The 16,982-nt window shown below is 48.0% G+C and overlaps 1 pseudogene; it reads left to right on the forward strand.

Annotated features, from left to right (window-relative positions):
• Positions 1-6,459: 6,459 nt before the first annotated feature.
• LOC144157673 (baculoviral IAP repeat-containing protein 5 pseudogene) lies at positions 6,460-6,909 on the forward strand (annotated as a pseudogene).
• The last annotated feature ends 10,073 nt before the right edge of the window (positions 6,910-16,982 follow it).

The raw sequence follows: 16,982 nt of genomic DNA on the forward strand, positions 1-16,982 counted from the left end.
GCTCACTTTTACCCGTTCAATGAATCAAAACGCTCCGAACACGCTCATCACGGTCACAACATGGTGACAATTTGATTACTTGATTGATTGTGAGGTTTGTTAATGCGCCGACGCAAGGCAGGCGATGAGGCGCACCGCAGTGGAGGGCTCAGGATTAATTTTGACCACTTGGGGATCTTTAATGTGCGCTGAAATCTCGTACACACGGGCGTTTTCGCTTTTCGCCTCCATCAGAAAAGCGGCCGCCGCGGCCGGAAATCGAACCCGCGTCTTTCGGCTCAGCAGCACAACGCCATAGCCACAACATGGTGAAACGACTGCACACCAGTATAGCTGTTAAGGCTCCTAATTGCAATGGTATGTTGCTGATGGTCGAGCAAGCAGGGTGCAAGGCTGGGAAGAAGAAATGTCAAACTCTTGGCAGCCTGCACGATGTTTGAAGCACCGAATTCACCCTTCCCGCGGTCGCCGGTGCGCCTGTCACCACGCCCCCACAAGGGGCCTTAAAAGGCTCAATAAAACGTTTGTCGCTCTCTCTTTCTCCCTCATTGGGACAGTGCAAGTGCAATCAGTCCACGAGATTGTTGCACTGTGTACCAGCCAAGGTTCAAGCCCTACATTTGCCTATGCCTATTTACAGCAGCTAAAGAGTGTTGAAATTTTGGCTTTTAGGTACATGCATAATCACAAGAATTAAAACAGCGCCACTAAGCGGACACACGAAGAAAGGGACGCACATATGTTTGTCATTGGTTCGAGACATCGGCTTTATACAAGCGAGGCGAACCTCACGAAACGAGGAAGAGGGGAAAATAGGGCGAAGGTGCCGGAGAAATAAGATTCTTAAACGTACTGCACGGGGAAAGAGAACATTGATTGATTATGAGGTTTAACGCGCCGACGCTACACAGGTGATGAGGCGCGCCCCAGTGGAAGGCTCCGGATGAATTTTGACCACCTGGGGATCTTTAGCGAGCGCCGAAACCTCGAACACACGGGCGTTTTCGCTTTTCGCCTCCATCAGAAAAGCGGCCGCCACGGCCGGGAATGGAAACCGCGTTTTTTGGGCTTAGCAGCACGATGTCTTAGCCACTGAGCCACCGCGGCGGGTGAGGTAAGCGAAGATACGTGTCTATTCGAAATTCTAGAGACTGTGTTCTTTCGAATTGACAGGTGTGCCCAGCGTTGGGCACTGTACGTTTGGTTTCGCTGATTTCCACTAGCGTCTTTGGTAGTCTCTTGTACAGGTAAAGCTGCTCTTCACAGGCGAATAAAACGCCATGTTGTGTGCGCGGGCGTGTGTTTGCGCGCTTTACGTGGAAGTTTTCTTTGTTGATTGTTTTGCAGGCAGCATTCGCTCTTGATTGTCGCAGTAAGCCCGATAACGAAGGGGCCGCAGCCCCTGGTCGGCGATATTTTTCCGCCGCGTCATCTTACATGCTTGGCCAAGGATCCTAAATGGACCATGAAAACAAAGCCCTACCTTGCCTTGTTTGAAAGATCTGCCTTTGGTGACTCGTTAAGGAAGTTGTTTTTACAAGAAGTGGGTGAGAAACACCGAAAAAACTTTCAAATTTTCTGCCACCCAGCATCAGCAGTGACGTAACAAGGAAGTAATTCAAGCAAAATGGGCAATGTCTTAAGTCATTATTAGCATCTAAGCAGTACAATAAAAAGAAGAAAGGGGCACCAATAAATAACACACTCATGTCTCTTGGCGGCGGCTTTGTGTAGTCTCTAGGATGACAGTAGGGGGGGTGAAAAAGAGGCTGGTACATTTTATGTTACACCTGGCCAATATTTTCAAATTTGACAGTAGTATTGCAGCTCATTTTCAAAAAACCACTAGTTCGAGTGAAGAAAAAAAGTACTTCAGTTTTGATGAATTTAAAGTATACAAAACTGATTTTTCACGCCTTGCTAATAATTCAGTTCTGAACCGGTTCACGAACCGGTTCAACACTCCGAACCGGTTCGCGAACCGGTTCGTGGATAGAATTAGTCGAACCGTAACTGAACCGGAACAAAATAAATTTACCTGAACCCGAACCGTAACCGAACCCGTATTTTTTGCGGTTCGACACACTGATATATATATATATATACATACATACATACATACATAAATACATAAATACATACTGTAGAAACTTTATAGGTGTCATCATTGCTGCACCGATGTGATCACCATCATCGGTGCCCATAGTCGCGTGAGCAGCTCTCGCTCGAGCTGCTTCATCTTCATCAGTCGCTATATTTCTAAATAGAACACCAACATCGCATCACCGGGACGTCGCGGCTATTGGTCTCTCCTTATTTTACATTTTTGGTGCCGAAACCCGGGAAGAAGACCCAGTGCGATTCGGATTCATCCGAACTTTGGCCTACGAGAAGGAGGACCCCTCGAAGCCGACGACGGACCGTTTAATGGACATATCGACGATGGTGCTACCCATGGCCGATCGACGCGATGGGAAGACAAGACGACGAGGCATCCTCCCCTTTGAGCATATTGTTCGATGGATCTAGAAAGCGATTCTGCAAAAGGTGAAAGGAGTGACTCGTGCAAGTAAACTACGTTGGTGCTGTCAGAGTTCAAATTTCCCTTAAGTTCTACCGAGAAGTGTGTGGGCTGTTTTAGTTCTCGTCATGTGATGGCATGACTGACAACGAGGCTTGTTGGAGGGCCCACAACCGGTAACTGACGAATAGCTGAGCCTCGAAGAGGTCAATGTCGCGCAGGTTTTTGTTTCGCCTGTAGACAGTACGTGGTTGTTCGGATAATATAGATGCTAGTCGAGGACTTTGAATTAATATGTTGTAATGTTTTCAAAGTATGCTAGAAACGTTCGGCGCAGTTGCGGAGTGAGTGAGAGCTAGATTACTCTGAGGGCGTCGGTCGACTGGGTTCCTGCAGTCAAGGAGTTCATTGCGGCCTAGCTCTCCTGCTCGGCAAATAGAATCATCAAATAATTGGAGCGGGTACTTTTGTTTAAGGAGGTCGTTTTTAAGCTCCTCACAGTTGGAAAGAAAATCTGTTTTTTTGGAGCATATCCGGCGGAAGCGATGTGCTTGACTACAGGCTATGCCCGTCTTCCAATGTGACTACTTTGACAATGCAAATATTGATTGGAGTCTGTCGGTTTTCGATAAAGCTTGGTCTCTAACCTCTACACGAAGCCGTTCCCCTTCCGCCTCTCACTAACCTCACCGAAGAGGCAAAACTGCGCTTCCAATATCATCTGGACCATTCGCAACAAAGAAAAAAGCTCCATAATAGGGACCACCTAAATAGTAACTCTGACATCACCGATTTGCCGACAGTACTCCCTTTGTGGGAACACTCACACATTAGAATTCTATGCCGATGCCCGATCCGCCGGGATAAAAGAAAAGCATGCGAACAATACGTTCGCACTCTCTCAGATGACAAAGCAGGCGACGAAGCTGACATCTACACCGACGTAGCTCTGAATGGAACGACGGCAGCCATAGACTGGACATCTGCGGACCGATTGCGGACCTATGGCTCCCTCATCCGCACCCGCTGAAGCCCAAAATCACACCTTACATACTAAAAACCAACCTTCGTCTCAGGATTTCTTTGCTCAACTATTCAATCAGCTTGGAAATTTGAATGAGGAAATCAAAAAACCTCCGCTCAGACAATGCCATCCCCAAGCCAGAATCTCAGTCCCTCAAGAACGATCTCACCCCCTCCGACAGGAAATGCAGGCTACTCTCGCCGTCAGTTTTTTTTACACTTCAATGTACTTTTTTTACCCACCTGCTATGATTTCTCACGAGATTGGGAGAATTTCTAAATAAATAAAGTTCCGGAGGCCTTGAAACCATTACCAACGCAGCGCCCGTTAGACAAGACAGAATCAATGGCTGTGGCTCGCGTCCCCATCGCCGCGCAGTACCATACGCTCGCACAGTCGATGGTAATACTTGCGGCCCGCTTTCAGATGGTCACGACACACTCTAAGCAACAAGCCACGGCGATCCTTCAATGGAATTGCTGTACCTACCGAGCAGTGCAGCCTCTCTACAACAGTACATACTTACTTTAGACCCACAACCATATATTATGGTATCACAGGAAACAAATGGAACTAACAAGCTCCCTCACTACCTCTCCTATGAAGATCCCTTGAAGAAAGCTACAGCTACTTTAGTTCGTAACTCCATTCAAGCCACACAGCATCTCACGCCACAAGCCGGCTGTGAACACACGCTTGTGGAGGGCCTCCCCCTTCCATCAAACAAACATCTAATTTATTTATTTTGAACACTTACTGTCGCCCTCCCACCAAGACCCGAGCTCCAGAAGACAATTTAGGAAGCAATCAACCTCGCTAGGTAGTACTTTAACGCTTCACACCAGCTTTGGGGGTACAAGTTAACACAAGAAAATGAAGAGCGTGGTGTCAGCCATCGAACACCTCAGACCCACCTTCTTGAATTATCCCAACATGCCGATCCACACAGGGACTAGCCCATGCCATGACACAAGCGCGGACCTCTCTCTGCTATCGGGACAACTTGATGTTAGATGGAGTAATACTCAAATAAATCTTGGCTCGGACCCCGACATTACCCACCTCCTCCTCCGACACCGGGATTTCAAAGCCCGCACCGGCTTCGCCCGTATCCCCAATCACAAGGTCTTGCCAAACTTGGGGACGAATCACGAGTGACCCTATTAACTCATTTCAATGAGTTCTGGTAGTCTTGGAAGCTTCCCACGCAATTGAAGACAGCTGAAGTGCGTTTCATCCCCAAGCTAGGCAAATACCCACATATCGACCACCTCAGGCCGATTTCACTCACCTCCAGTATTGGAAAAGCACTAGAGCGCATTATCCTCAAGAGACTCCAGCAGCACTTAGAAGATACGGGACAGATGCCAAATTCTATGTATGGATTTCGTCAACACCTCGGCACCCAAGACATGCTCCAACTGAAGGAATAAATAACCGCATCAGCCACCAGCCGCTCTCATCGAGACATCCTTTCCCTGGGGATTTGGTAACGGGACTCACGCGGAAATTCTTGGTCTGCTTCATCAGACTGGCTGCTGAGGGTGAACCTACAGATACATCGCCGATTTTCTCACAGATCGCCGAGCCATCCTCAAATTAGGGGATCTAACCTTTAAACGAATCCAACTCGGCAGTCGCGGCACGCCCCAGCGGTCTCTATTGTCTCCCCTCCTGTTTAACATTGCAGTTATTGACCTTCCCGCTGCCCTATAGCAAATGGCCAACCTTTGACATGCGAATGATATCACCCTGTGAAGGGGCACCGCTTCTCTCGGGGCATTCAAGAAACTCTCCAACGTGCTGCGGACGCAGTGAACGCATATGCCCAAGCCAATGACCTCTGCTGTTCTCCTCAAAAGTCAGAATCAATTATAGTTCGTAAGCACAGCCTCAACTCTGACCCTGACAAAACTTCGATTATCCTGGGTGGACACACTGTCCAACCGGCGGGGACGCGTCAAAACAGCAGACGACGAAATAGCACGCGACAGAAGAGCACCGACATAACAGCACGGCGTCAAAGGGGCACGCGACATACAGCACGCGGCAGAAGAGCACTGCGCAAAAGCGCACGCGATAAAAGAGCACAGTGACAAAACACAAAACAGCACAGCGACAAAAGGATACGGTTTTATCGAATGCCTAACCGGGCAATTGTTTAGATTTTAACACGCATACAAACATTAGAGAGGGCGCAAAATGCTCTGTGCGAGTTTGTCGCGGGCCGATCGAGTGGGACCGCCACCTTAACGTCGTGCGCCCCCGGAAATGCTCTGCAATTGATCGTGCCCCTCGCGAGTGGGATGTTTAGTTTTCTGCCGCAGCAAGAACCAGGCGGCCTCCTGCGCAGTTTGTGGAGCATACCCACTTGGGGGATTGGCCAGGATCGTTTCACTTACTACATGCCGGTTACGGCAGGGTTTGACTCGAACTTTGCGTTCAGCCCTTCGCCTGAAAGCGCACGTTATCTTCGGTTTAGACGGTCGTACGATCGCCGCCAAGTTTTCTTAACACAGCTCCCACGCTGGAGCAGTGGGAGGACCAGTTGACCAGCTCACTCCCTCGAAACCAGCAACGAATGGTGGACCCCGCCGTGCAGCCAAGGACCAAGGCTTCCTGGACTATAGGAGGCCTTCCACAAAGAAACGCATACAGTTCAGCAAATGTTTATTTATATTGTTACAACGGCCCCTCGTGAATGTAGCTGGCATCGCAGACGACGAGGAGAAGGAACCTTACAGCGCGTACGGTGGTCGCTCGTGAACGAAGACGAAGCAAAACGCTCGGGGCGCGGTTCGGCCAGCCGGTTGCTACTACACCACCTCTCATCAGACGCTTCCGCGTCGCTCTGCGGCTGGTCTTGCTCTGCGGCTGGCCACGAGAAGTTCGTCCACCCTGAACATCCTGCGCCATGGCCGTCGACCTGACCCTGAACACCGTGCTGCGGCGCCGAACAGACCTGGACATGGACCTGGAGGAAAACCGACTGGCGTCTTTCGCGCACTGGCCGCTGACGGACAACTGCAAATGCACGCCGGAAAGAATGGCGGAAGCCGGATTCTACCACTGCCCGACCGAGAACGAGCCGGACCTCGTGCGCTGCTACGTGTGCTTCAAGGAGCTGGACGGCTGGGAGCCCGACGACGACCCGTTCGGGAAGCACTCGCGCTCCACCGACTGTGCCTTCGTCCAACTGGGCAAGAAGGAGCGCGAAATGACGCGCCTCGACTACATCAAGCTGCAGTGCGAGCGCGCCAAAAACAGAGCCCGCAAGCGGTACGAGGTGCGCATGACTCAACTCGACAGAGCGAAATGCGAGGTTAAGCACGAACTGGACAGGGTACGAAGGAACGTGCGTTGATTGCCGAGTACGACGGGCCCTAAGCTACGCTTCATAATTGGCTTGAAGGTCTTTTACTTTTTATCTTTTATCTAGTGTTTATCGAAAAAGCGTTCTTTCAGTGCTGCGTGCTTTTCGTCGCCAATAATCTCGGAACTTCGCAACTTTCATGTCTCTGGCCACTTTACTCTCTTCCTTCTGCAGAAATCACAAATATTTGCAATAAAGAGTTTGAAAATCTCCAACTGTGTCGAACCCTGCTTTTTCATTTGTTTGACGGGTTACAAAATAGCTCACGGTCAACAACTGAGATCCTAAAATTTAGTACACGCTTGTGTAGCTGAACCTGTCAGTATATTTGAGGGTGTGCGAGCGTTCGAAACCATGAATACTTCGCGAATCGTTCTTTTTAAAGACGATAGTCTTTCTTGGGCTACTTAAACCCAGAAATTTTGGTCTGTCTGTATGTCTGTCTGTGACTCGATCCAGCCACCTGGCAAAAGTAAAATCGATATTGCGCAGTAGTCATGTATACTCACAGCCAAACGTAAACATCTAAGCCCGGTTTATATGTTCATACTTGTCAACTTTGTTGAACACGTACAAGACATTACGCAAATATAAGACAGGAAATTAGTACACAAGGGATATTTACAATGTTCCTTAATTAAAAACCCATGGATGCTTGGTTTTTCGATAGCAAATGATATTCTACATCTACTGCAGAAAACCGCCGCCTCCTGGCGGCATATGAAAAATCACGCGGCAGTAGCAACGAGAGGTTCCACTAGCTAGGTTCCACGTTCTGCTTGGAACTATATGAACGCACGTGGAGCACGGCCACGCGGTCCTATAAACCTTGTTTCTTGTTTTGGCCACCGTTTTTGATGTTTCCCTTTCCTTTCCCCTCTCTTCATGCTGGCTAGACGTGTTTATAAGTGCCGGTTCTGCAATAAACTTTTTTGTTGAAAGTTAGCGCTTGTCCCGTCCACTCCTCGTCCTGTGTTTTTATTTAGCGCTTGTTTTCTAGGCTGACGATGAACCAACACGCCCAAACCTTTTCCCTTCTGAAGAACCCCCCGGGCCTTTTTGGTGACACAGTGTTAGGTTTCCGGTTTCATGGCGCTAAGTTCCGGGGTTCGATTCCCGGACCTCCGCAACCACAGGTATTTCTCAGGCTTCGAGGCTTTTTGCTGAGACTGATGGAAGGAGCTTGGTCTAACCAGCTGTGCTGTAAAAATGACTAAAAATTCCCCATCCCACGCATGCAGAGAGCACAAGGAAGATTTTTCCAGCATGTTATTATAGATTGCCCAATATACTCCCGGTCACAAATATTCTTCCACCGTGCTCCCGGTAAAAACGTGAACTATACCACAAACAATAGCAGTAGCTAACTATATTATGGTGGGTCCAGGAACTAGAAGGTATATGGCCTGACGCTGGCCGTCAAAATAAAGTTGTCCGTGCCATCAATACATTCTTTAACTCAGCAGGTATCCCTTCAAAATATTAACGGATAGTGTAAGCCTTTCACCTGGAATTCCAGAATACGAACCCAGAAAGACCAACTAGACCTCGGGGCCTTGTCTACTTTGTCGTGTACTTGTGATTTTTTAATCGGGTCTATGGCCCTTCGTTGAGTGAAATGAATAGCCGGGGTTTGCTGGCGTGCAACCCTCACTATGAATAAACCAGTTAACCGAGCTACCTACCTATTTTTAAAGACCTAGATGGGTTCCTCTGCAAGAAAAACTTTAAACATAGCTTTACTGAGGCCCCGGATTCAATACATTGCATGCCTTACGCTGCATCAACCTACATTGTCGAAATATTTACAATATGTCAAACGTTTAAACGTTACGTTTCGTTTAAACGATTCGTTTAATATCGTTTAATATATTTAATAATGTTTAAACGATTCCTTTAACGCTTCGTTTAATATCGTTTAAACGATACAATGTTTCCTCGAATGTGTACCTTGTAAAAAATTGGAAAATTCAAATTCGCTAGATACCAGGATACAGAAATTATAGGAACCAATACACAAAGTTTGAACATGATAGGGAGCAGTGCTTGCGAAAGAAGAAAAAAATCCCGGACCACCTCCACTGACGTGAAACCTGGGGAGGGGCAAAGCGTGCAGTGCATAACAGTATTTTTGGCGCCTTGGCGTTTTTGCCCACGGAGATGAATTCGTAGGGGGGTACTGGTGTACAGCTTTGCTTAAAAAGTATCGTGTCTTTGAAGCACGAAGCGTTCTAGCGCGAGGATTTGGAAAGCGAGTGCTCCGCGGCTCTTGTAGTACGCGTTTTTGCCCACGGAGATGAATCTTTCCACCGCCAGGCGTTAGAAAACGAGTGTTCCGGTGTTTTATCACCGTGACTACAACGACGAAAATGACAAGGAGACGCAGAAAGCTCGAGCCCCAAAGGGGCTTCGCCCATAAAAAAAACATCTAGCAAATACACGTAACGTAGTACGATGAAGTAATGGCTGATGATTGGCTTAACATACAAGAGAGCGATTGCGAATAAAACACAATCAGATAATTGCTACAACCTACCATAAATTACATTAAGTGTAGCAGGTTGTAAACTAAACGATATATATTCAGGCACTGCGGTAAACAATGTAGTTATTCAATTCAACGCAAATTATTCTTGCACAGCTGATATTCAAGGCGAAACCCTTCAACCATGTACATAAAATTCTCCGCATTTCCCCGAGGGGAAGAATGTGAAAGTGCGAATGCACGAGTTGAATTTGCGCGGTTCGGTAATGTTCGCGAAAGAGAGATCACACACACACACACACAAGTACAAAGAAAGAAAGATGCATTCATTCACAGACACCTGTTTGTGTTGTCGTTGTACTTGATTGCTAGAGCGGATCTCAGCTTTGAAATTTCGTGTCAGTACTCCTTTAAGCAGGTGCATTAGCCCTTCTCAGGCCCGATTCTTGGCCAATCCCCCACGTGGGTATGTGCCATGTCAGCGGCCAGGCAGCGCGTGCCCATCTCCACGTGCGCGGACATCGCCGGTGGACGCAGGTTCAGGGTCGCCTAAGAAGTGCATTGCACTTAAAAATATAGCGGTGGCTTCAAAGAAGTAAGCCTACGATCAGTAAACGCGCTGAAATAGACGGCCACCACATAAATGCTTTTTTAGCGGACGACGTTTTCTAGAAGGGGAATTCTGTCGAGACGTTTCGTTGAATTAAATCGTACACATCTAGAGAAGCGACTTTTGCGTGCATGGCCAAAAGATAAGCGACATTGTTGTATTATCTACTGGCTTACACATCACCACGGTAGGTTACAGTTTATGTTGGGGGCTCGGGGTCCGCGGTGTCGCCAACACCGTCACCATGAATACTCAAGGTGCCCCGTGCGGGGTCAGCAATGTTGTGTTTTTCTTTTATTGTAAACTGGTAGCTACCCATGCCACTCATTTATTTCTTTCAAAGCAAATTTACACGTACGAAGGTCTCAGCTCTTTGGGCTTCTGCGGGATAGTTGCATGCCTTTTCTTAGCGTGGCAAAAATGTGTTCATTGTTTAAATTTCGGCCTTTCAAATGCTCTGTGTAAACACGGCTCCAGGAAACAACAAAAAATCTAAGCCCCTGTCATTTAACGAGGAAGACGGCTGAAACACGAAGCTTTCTAGAGTTGAAATTAAGAAAGTGTGCGCTTCCGATTCATTTCTTTGAATTCGATTAATTCAGATGTTATAGCGGCTCAGAGTATAATTAGTTGGAGCCAACACGCAATCCTCAACGCAAATTCTCAGAATTCGCAATTCTCAAAAGATGTTCTTGCTCGCAATTCAGCGTTATTTTAGGCCAGCGGATGGTTATGCGGCCTTTCCAAAAATGTATACTTATTTGTGAAATATGAGCCAAAATATCTGAAGATTTCAGTCAATAGACCCCTTGCAAAAACACTGGCAACACTGCGCTTCCGCCTGGCTATCGCCATCGCCATCGCCGCCGAGTTTCGTGTGGGGGCCATGGTGAAGGAAAGAACGCCGCTGCTGTGCAGTACAACGTGCAAGAACCTAGAGCTGCTAGAACGCTGCGTCGTCATCGCACACTAATCGAACGGCATCCAAGGTTCTAGAGGCTTTTATTGGGTTTCCTGCTAGAGTAGCAATTAATCTAGAGTATCGGAATAAGCCACGCAGGAAAAGCGCACCGCTCCTGGTTGTGAAAGCTGTGCGCTGGTCGGTTCAACTTTCATTGGCGTTTTAACAACCATACATACGCTCGAGACGAATGAGTGAATATGCCAATGCACCTCTGTGTTCCTGTTTGCAAGCAGTACCGATACATTGACAAATCCGGACAAAAGGTATGTACGTGCAGTACATCAGACGGCGCATTTCGCACGATTGTCGCATGCGGTTTATTCGCGGGTTTAATATCTGTTGGCTTGGAGGTACTCTCGATTGCGGTATTTAATCGCACGTTTGCCCTTTGGTGTTGCTTGGCGGACATTCAGTGGATCCGTGGCCAGTCGGCATACATTGCACGATGTCCCGAGCGCGCATCATTTGCTTCACAAGTTTCTGTATTTCTGCTCGTTATTTACTGTGCACGCAAGTTAATCTAGCTGGGGGATAACCAACGAGCCTAGACGAGCGTCAGAGTTAGCCATCAATGCGGCGAATGTTTACTGCTTTTCAGCAGCTTTCACGAGCCGCTGTCGTGCGCTGTTCAGATTGGTGAAGATTGTAATGTTTTATTTATGCTACCTTGCAGTAGTTCATTTGGCGGAAGCTTTCTTACGTAAAAGTAGTGTTGGAAGGGCGCCTTGCGGCACAAAAAACAAGACCAATCGTGATAAGTGCTCTATTTTCAGGTGTCATACCACAGGTTTCCAAGCGTTGTGTCCCTCAAGAAAAAAATGAATTTCAGCCATGAAGATGGGTGAGGGGCCACTGTTTCGAGTCTCCAAGGCAACCAAAGTGTGCTCCTTGCATTTCCTAGCCACAGACGTTTGTACAAATGTGGCAAGTGGCCATCGCCTACTGCTAGAGTCAGCCGTGCCGTCGATTCTTCCCTTCAGAAAGACCAAGCCTCCAAGAAAATTGCCTCGCCAGCTTGCAGGCTCAACTATTCCTGCCCCCAAGCTGTTCACCGGGTGTACTTCAGGCAGGGAATGCGTGATAAGAAGTGGGTTTCTGGAGTTATAATTTGACGAAGGAGACTCTATCAAGCCGACAAAGGCTTCCGCATTGAGGACCTTTCCGAAGAGATTGGAGTGAAAGTGAACATTCCACGCTTCCTTCCACGTGACCAGTTTACAGCCGAGGAGACCCAGGACATCACTGCACTTAGGATTCATGTGGAAAGGCGGATACAGTGCATTGAATGCTTTCATATATTTGATCGCCCCATTCCCATTTCACTGGCCCCATTAGCCAATCAAATGTGGATGATCTGTGCTAACCTCAGCAACTGGCAGTCTCCTATAATTCCGGATTCTGAAGCCAGCTACCTGCAATGTACATCCAGAGTCTAGTTCTATGGGTTTTTTAGGGGGCGTTATGCGCTAAAGCTACACCTAGGCGTAGCGGAGGGCTCTAGAATAATTTGGACCACCTGGAGATCTTTAACGTGAAGTGCGACAGCGTGCATTGGGGATGCAAGTACACCTCTTGAACGCCACTTGAAATGTATTGTAACCCCTCTTCCATTTGTTGCTACATTCCGTCTCACGAGCTGATTGCAGCAGAACGAAGTTTACGAAGTGCACTGGCGGAGACCATGCACACTGCAATAAAGTATTTTGTCACTGTAGCTTCATTTCTTTAATTGCATAGGAGTCTACCCAGCACACCATGCGACGCACATATCACAGACACTGCGTATTTTAAGTGTATCTTCTTAAGGGGGGTTCAATGCAGAAATGCAAAACCTGTTCTCTCAGACACACTGTCAGGGAAAAGAACTGGTTAGTAGATAAAAAACAGGAGACAGCACAGTTTCACAATGCAAAGGGGGATACACAATCTGCCCTTAAAAAAGCTGTAAACATTTTCAGCAGACATGAATGGTAAGGTAGGAGCAAGTGGCCAGTGGAATTGAAGCATGTCGTGTACAGGGGCACGACTGTATGTCACCATTTCTCCATTAGGAAGGGGAACTAGTTGCCTTTATTGAAGCAAAATCGTGAAAACTGAACCTTACAAAAGACTACCCACTTAAGTTTTTTCATGCTAAGCACTAGTTACCTATGTTGCTCCGAAATTTGGCGTCCGTGGCACTTTGAATACAGCCGACAAATGGTACATAAGACGGCAGAAGCATGGCACAATATTACCGACCGCCCAAAGGATAAAAAAAGACAGGTACATACATGCTGAAAATCACGGCACAACTCCTGGACCACCACAGCTCAGTGATTTTAGCTGACTAAAGGTGAACCATGTGAATGGGTTTCCAGCTCAACTTTGATACGTGTATTCGAGACAACCCGCCGCGGTGGCTCAGTGGCTAAGGCGTTGCGCTGCTGAGCACGAGGTCGCGGGTTCGATTCCCGGCCGCGGCGGCCGCTTTTCTGATGGAGGCGAAAAGCAAAAACGCCCGTGTGTGCGAGATTTCGGCGCACGTTAAAGATCCCCAGGTGGTCAAAATTAATCCGGAGCCCTCCACTACGGCGCGCCTCATCGCCTGCGTTGCGTCGGCGCGTTAAACCCCACAATCAATCAATCAATCAATTATTCGAGACACATACTAAGTACTACAGCAGAAACTCGAGCACGGTACTTCCACAAGTGGAAAGACAAGTTCCTTCTAATAGATTATACGTAGGAACAGAGCGGGAAATGGGCCAAGTAACCAAAACAGGAAGAAAACATCACACAGAAAATGAAAATGAGGGGACACACGCACCACCGGATGCATGCCCCTGTAGGCAACAAGTCTTGACAATGGACACACAGCCTTCCACCCGACACTTCCGAAAATTTCATCAGTGCAGAGTATACGGGGATCCACTCTGCATAGTCTACATCAACAGCAATGGCAGCCCACACAATACTGGCATATTCATTCCACAGTTTAACACTAATGCTTTCGCATTCATAACTTCACAGGAACGGCTTAGGTGTCTTGGAAATATTTTATGGCGGCACAAGCATTCATCAGGCAACACGTTATCTCTGGTTTTGTCACTGCAGCAGAGACGCGGTGTTATCTACAAGAAAACTTTGCTTTCAGCTTCTCGGACGATATTGGTGTAGCCTGGCCTGGTCGAGGAAGGGGCATTGGTGTAGCCTGGTCGAGGAAGGGGCACTATGCCGCCTGCCCAGTCAAGGAGGACAGGAGCTACAGTAAGTGCCAGTAAAAAGTTTTACTTAAGGAGCTTGCACTCCAAGTTGTAAAGGAATCACCACTGAGCCTGTAGACAGTCTGTTTTTTATTTGCTAGCCAACAATATCACCAAGGGACAGGCGGACAGTAGCACGTTCACTGTTATGACCACTTGTCTGTTATGACACATGAACAAAACTAACTATCAATTGCGACAGCTTGTGGTTCCTTGTTCAGTAATTTATCAGACTGCACCGCAACATTGATAAAAGGTGTCTCTGTGATGGAGGTAGGCGGTGGATAATTTCCCTGAAAGCTTGTTCAAAAGCGTATAGCATTGCAAGTGCACTTTAAAGTACAGAATATTGCGCATGAACTTATGAAGGCGAGAAGGAGTAAGCCAGCGAGGAAAATGTTGAGTCAATCCAGGCAGGTTCGTTGCTAATAAACGCAGTTCAGTTTTGCGGCTATTGTCATCCTTGCTTATTTCGGCTGCCTTACACTCAGGTTTCTTTTTCCTGGCCTTCAAAATTTCAGTGGTCGGTTTAGAATCAGGGCCAGCCTAAATTTGAGTAAATACGACAGTAAATATTTAGATGCTGAATTCCTGAAAAATTGCCTGCCATGCACTGTTTGTTCACAGGATATGTGGCCGAGCTGATGATGAACGCGGTGCAACGATGCGAGACCCAGTCGTACAGGACCAGCCGCGAGAGCACCAAGTCCATTGCGTCTGAGCAAGAGACTGGGAACTGCAATAGGCCACCATGAAAGGACGAAGCTAGGGAGCGCAAGGCGCAGCTCGTACAGAGCAGGCGATCTCGCTACCCCCACTCGTCCGTGGGCTGAGCACATTGCTGAATGACTAAGAGGAAGCCAGCGTGAGCTCGCCTCACTGGTGCGTGGCTTGGGCCTCTACCTCCAGCTTCAAGAAGACAGGCCTATCCAATGCCCTGGATGCCCCTGAAGACCACTTGCTGTGGGATGACGACGAGGAGTCTGAAGCCAACGAGGCAACGACCAGCAATGTCGCCACTGACTCGGACTAGGACTCTTCCCGCTGTCTTCTCACCTTCTCCAGACCATCAGCCAAGAAAGTCGGCTGCATTTTTTTCCTTCCAAAAGGCCCTTTCCCAGGCCAACGACGTGATGCATTTGCGAGGAAAGCACTGCGCAGTCTCCCACCTCACTATCTTCTCAAAGTCTCAGCGCAAAAACTGCGAATAAAATAAAACCTATCCTCTGACTTTGAGGAGAAGCTAGTCGCATTCCAGCAGTAGGAACGGAAGTACCAGCGCGAACTGCTGTTGGTAATATGCGTACTATGCTCGTTTTAGCTGCACAGCAGTCCGCTGCTTTGGAGTTGTCTTACACCACACTGGCCGATTGGAGTAAGCGGCGTTGTCTTATGTGACCGTTTGTCGAGCATACCCCATGTTTCACGAAACGATTACTGTAACAAAAACAGGCCAGGTACAAATCCGGTCAAAAACAAGGCAATGGTGGACACCGGTCCACAGCTCAGTATGGTAGCGCCATTTGGGAGGCCTGACGGTAAGCAAGGCTGCAGAGCCTAATGACACACTGGAGGTTCATTTGAATATCCGCCCTGGTGACTTCATGGCAGACTCTATGTTCTCACCAGGTGAGAGAAGATATGAGATGCCCGCGATCGTCAGATGAAATGAAGGCACCCTCCAGGACGCTGCACTTGATATTTTAAACGACACTTGTTGCTTCCGAAAAGGCTTTGCTTGCAGCCGGCTGGATAGGGTCTGGAAATCCGGAGTAGGCAGGCACACCGGCTGCTCGAGCCATCTAAAACTGTTTCGCGTTCTGTCGGTGAAAAATGTTGCTGCAATCTGCAATGTCTCGGAGACGTAAAGGCTACCGTAGCCAGAATTTGCACTCTAGACCGCACCAGTGCTGCTTGTGCTTCGCCCCTACTTTGTGCCGCAATGGTGAAAAAATGAACGGGAAGCAGGTGACAAACGCCAGCTTCGCTCATCGAGCAACAGCTGAGAGATACCAAAGATATATCTTTTCAGTTCAAACTATTTCGTCCATCCTATAGGGTCCCTTGAGGGACAGGCTGCGAAGGCATTGCGACTAGCCGACACTGCAAGGCCACCAACTCACACCTACCGAGCGCATCAAGTGCGCTTCACTCAGCCAAGTGACCACGGCATTGAACAAAATTTTGGCCAAGCTGACCGTAGGGGCCCCTGCAAGTGCAGTATCTCCACCACACTGGATGGAAGTGAGGACAGTGCGCTGTGGTAAGAGGATAGCGACAAACACGACAAGTTAGTATTTAAAGTGCTACGACAACTGCCGCAAGCGTAATAAAGTGCATGTTCTAGTCCCAGTCCACTGCCTTTTTCATTTTGCTACATTTGAGGCAAGCCGGGAGAAAGGGGTTTCTGACCTTCAGAAAGTACCAGTCTTCAAAATAGCGTGCACACACGAGCGTCAGTAAATCGAATTCTTGGCTTGTGCAGCATATGAAAAAAAGAAGGAAACGCGCGCTTCCCCTCGAACAGAGATAAGACGGTCAAGCGTGGCTAGATTCTGGCAACAAAACACGCAAGTAAACAACACAAGGCACGGTTCTAGGCATTACCGCCTCAAAGCGTGCATCGATGCATGATGCTGAAATGAAATGGTAATCTAAAAAACAATAAGTCCATCTGTAGGTGGCCTGTTAAAGGGACACTGAAGTGAATTTGTCAAGCTCCCGTTTTTGCTTGCACTGTGTAGACTGGCTCAAATTAGC

Source organism: Haemaphysalis longicornis, unplaced genomic scaffold (genome assembly GCF_048455015.1).
Source record: "Haemaphysalis longicornis isolate Haplotype H1 unplaced genomic scaffold, Haemaphysalis longicornis Haplotype H1 scaffold_1, whole genome shotgun sequence".
Classification (NCBI taxonomy): domain Eukaryota; kingdom Metazoa; phylum Arthropoda; class Arachnida; order Ixodida; family Ixodidae; genus Haemaphysalis; species Haemaphysalis longicornis.